Genomic DNA, 4,478 nt, shown 5'->3' on the forward strand with positions numbered 1-4,478 from the left:
TGCAATTCAGCATTTACTTGATATGATCTTTTCATCAGTTTTGGAAATCACTAGTTTCAGCTTTGTTGATGCACGAAGATCATGCATGTTCAAGACGGGCTTGAACTTATTGTGACGGCCTAAATAATTTTTGGAAAGAGTATCATCCGGCAGTAAATAACAATTTTCCCATGTGTTCCGCATGCCACGAAGAGTTCCATATTCCATCTACTCTATATGGTGCTACTCGCTCAAAATAAACATTCCGCAGAAAATGAAGAAAAAAGAGATTTGGTCATATCTTCTACTCTATTAGGTAATATCATGAACGGATATCACAGTGAACTATTATGGTAATAATTCAGTATTAGAAAGAAAATATGGCTCAAGATCTGGTATGGTGTTTCCTTGGTTTACGACTTCCGTCCATTTCTACAAACAAGTCTATAGATTCAAGTACACTCCAGTACATACGACCTATGCAAGTTCGTCCAGAACGTCTGTCACCTATGGGGTTTTAATACAATGTACTTCCATGCTACTACAAATGTTTACCGTCACCGCGTCAATCATTTTCATCCATTTAATTTGCTTGTAGGTAAAAATGACACATTTCGAGGCTGGTATATTCTGCAAGGCATGCTCTACATTTCCGTTGTAAAAAATATCAGCAAATTATCGTTTTGTCTATGAAATCACATTTCTCAGCTGGTAGGCAACCCCTGATTTATTTTGTCTTTTGTCTTGCCAAACGAAATGACTTAAAAGAAGGAAAACAAATCCAATATCTTTCTTTGGAGTAACATATCCAATCCAATATCCATATCCATTTGGGCAGAGGAAAGCTAGTACTTGCCTCGAGGCTCGCCGTATGATCGTAGGGAACCGACTGGACCATCCACCCTACATACATGAACGTCAAATGGGAAAACAGATTACGGATCCGCCGCATAAACCCCAAGAACCTTCTCGGAATCGGAACTACACAAACTGGAATGCGCAAGATAAAGTGGAGAAATCTAACCTTCAAACAGGGAAACGGATAGCAGAAAGATGAATATTAATCTCCCCATGGCGACCACCAGTGTTCTCCAGAAAGATGAATATTACGTATGTTCCTTCTTCTACTGAACTGGGGAGAGATGGTTCAGCTGATGGAGATGGCGAGGTGAATATATATAGGCAAAGGGTAACTGATTTGTTCTTGAGAAGAACAAGGTGGCGTGTTTGCTAGCTCTCAGATCCTTGACTCAAGCGATCGAAAGACAAGGCAGGAGGAGCAACAGCAGTGCATTATGTGTGGATGCAGTTAAATCTTGCTATTTATGGCCTTGTTATTACCCCATCCCATATGAACGCATGCACAGATGGATCAAGTCCAGATCTTTTGATCCCCGCAAAGAATTCCATATCTTTGGCTTTACAAAAAAGATCGACACAAATGCAAATGATTAATGTCAATTAAAATTGATCCAATAATAGGTAGTAGTATTGGGAATATTTAACGTATAAATACTGGGTATCGTACTTTGGAGAATAATAGAAAGTAAATTTCAGAAGATTGCTAGCTAATCAACTCAATAGCAAAATTTGGAAAGTAATCCTGAATATGCAATTGAATCAGAAATCCAATATCCTTGATGTCTTAATAGAGTTTCTCTTTGCTAGTTTTGAATGGCCATGGCTAGCTCGATCAGCGCTTTGATTACCGCCTGAGAAATTCGGTAACCGTGCAGTAACCACGTTTCTTGCTATCCCACGAGAAATGTACGTACCGACCTTTTTTTGGATTCTTTTTTTTCTTGGAAACTTTGAATTTGAACGGTGCAGGTATAGTTAACTAGCGCGGAAATTCTCGCATAACACAAAACCAACAATGGTCTACTGGCACATATGCCCCTCCTCACTAAACCTTCAACACTACTTCCCGATTAATCTGAGTATAATACATATCTATACATAGGTTAAATATATTTGAATTCAAAATTCATTTGAAAATTTTGAACGGTATCCGGTCGGTAATTTTTGGTAACCACAGTAACCATGTCACCCCCCTCCTCCCCGGTTATTTTCTTGGGATTCGGTAGCCAAAACTCTGAGCTCGATAGGCTAAAAAATCTTTGCACGAAGAGTTACACTTCTTTTTGAACTGCACGAAGAATATACTTGGTTGGGCGCAAATTTGCGACGCCAAAGAATTTGCAGCTTGTGATTATTTGGCACTTCGTTTTTTGCTAGATCTTAGGGACAGTTTCACTAACGAAATCGGGAGCCCAAGGCGCTTGTTTTATCGGAAAAAATGGAAAGCCAACCTTCACTCTCACATATAAGTAATTCACGAAATGAGGGTGCATGAATCCACAACCCGGTGTCTATAGCATGGTTCTTGAGCTTATCAATCTCTACTCCTAATGGAGCAGTTGGTAGTCTCGCTTTCAGGTTTTTTTTCGTCCCACCATTTTCGTCCGGTTTTTTTTCGTAGGTTAACCGTCGTAGATTTTTTTCGTCGCCTCCCCCACTTCATCGGTTTATTTTCACTTCACCCTCTCACACAACAAAAAAAACTGAATGGATCAGAACTTTCCATACTGACGCAAATTATTTAGTAATGTCTTTATGTAAAAGAATCAATCACAATCAATCTCTAAAGATCAAATCTAAATTAATTAATCTTCATAACGTTTGTTTCCTTCCGAATCACGTCAACTTTCCTTCCTTGTTTGGGCAGAAACTGTTTGGTAGCAGAGATTAGGAAGCTTCCTATGAGTGTAGTAATAGGAAGTATTCTTTTTCTTGATGATTCGTTTCCATGCATGATGATAGTAAATTAGGCCAACATTCACCACTATTTATCAACGTCATCAATCGTATCCATTCCTACCAGTTTTAAGGGAATCTGCTCGCTATGTCTTTTTTAAGGGAGTATTTAACCAAAAACTACCACAATTGACGGAAACGTGACGAAAAACTACCACTTTACGTTTTTGTGCGAAAAACTACCAAATTTGGACTAAACCGTGGCAAAAAACTACCAACTCGTGAAATCGCTCGCTTCGCCCGCGCTAACCCCGAATCTGACCGGTTGGGCCCGCGAATCAGGCGCCACGTTGGCTAACGGTCGCCCGCCGCGCGTAGATGGCCGTTAACGGCCCGTCCGCTGTCGGAACGGCGCCTGTCGGTGCGGTGCGGGTCAAATCTGATCCGTTCCCCTCTCGATTCACTCTCTCCCTCCTCTCCCTCTCTCTGACCTAGGTGGCGGCCGCCATGTCCTCGTTGATTCCGGAGGGCGGCGGCGCTGGCGGCGGCGACGTTGGCGGCGGCGACGCTGGCGGCGAGACAAGTTTGGACGCTGCTGCCTCGCCCGCGCCTCCACCGATGGCCAGCGGCTCAGTCGATAATTGGTTGGGGAGCACCGGTTTCTCGATGCAGGCCGGCTCGCAGCAGCCGGAGGCACCGCTCTCCCAGTCATCGCCAATGGGTCGCAGGTATGCAAGTATCATCTGCTGGGCTTTTGGTTAGCTGCTTCAACATTGCAAATTAGTAAGATGTGTTTGTTTCTGTTAGTTGGACATGTGTAGTAAACTGGAGTCAGTAAACTGTATAGCTCAGTCAATTTCAATTCAATTCATGAGCACTTATTTGTGCAGTTTGGCTGACCAGAAGTGGGATATATGGTTTCATTTAGAAGGAAGAAACCCTGTGAAAAGGGGTATATTTGAGTCAGATATTTCTTTGCTTACTCTACAATCACTCATTGCTAGTGAAGGGTATGGGGACAGTGATTACATGTACTATGTGAAGGAGGAGGAAATTGGATCTGACAGAGTAAAGTATTTAGGTAATGAAGCTAGTGTTCATGAAATGTTGGACTTTTTTCATCATGTCAAGCTAGTCAACATAAGGGTTGTGAGAAATGTTGAACCTGGAATTAGTACACAGGCTAATGAGAATTACATGAACACTCAAGAGAGCTGCTGTGTGAAAAAGGTTGTGGAGCAATCTGACCTTCAGAATCAGATAGATGATAGAAAGGCTCAGCTTGAGAGGAGCAGGATTCAAAGAGAGGCAGATTTGAACCACTTTGAAGGAGACACTGAAGTGTCTGAATTTTGTTCTGATGATTCAGTTCATTCAGATGGTAGTGCTGAAGTTGTTCAACAAATGGAAATAGAGTGTGCCTCTGAAGAGGAAACACCATTGCAAAGTACTGCTATTGTGAAACATGTGAAGAACCCTGGGCCAACTAGCAGATGTCACAATGAGGTAGAGAAAAAATGTTTTGAAGATTGGTTTCCTGAAGCAGATGAGTTTTGTTTTGCTGGTGATCCAGGCATAAGTGATGAGGAAGAAGAAGATGAAGTTGAACTACCATACATCATGAAGAAGGCAAAGACAAAGAGTAGTAAGAAAAAGATGAAGGAAAGAGTATATTTTGACCCTTCAATTCCCAATTCACATTTACTCTTGTGCAAGAGCTTGTGTTTTGATTCTGTTTACCA

Source organism: Triticum aestivum, chromosome 2A, assembly GCF_018294505.1.
Source record: "Triticum aestivum cultivar Chinese Spring chromosome 2A, IWGSC CS RefSeq v2.1, whole genome shotgun sequence".
NCBI lineage: Eukaryota > Viridiplantae > Streptophyta > Magnoliopsida > Poales > Poaceae > Triticum > Triticum aestivum.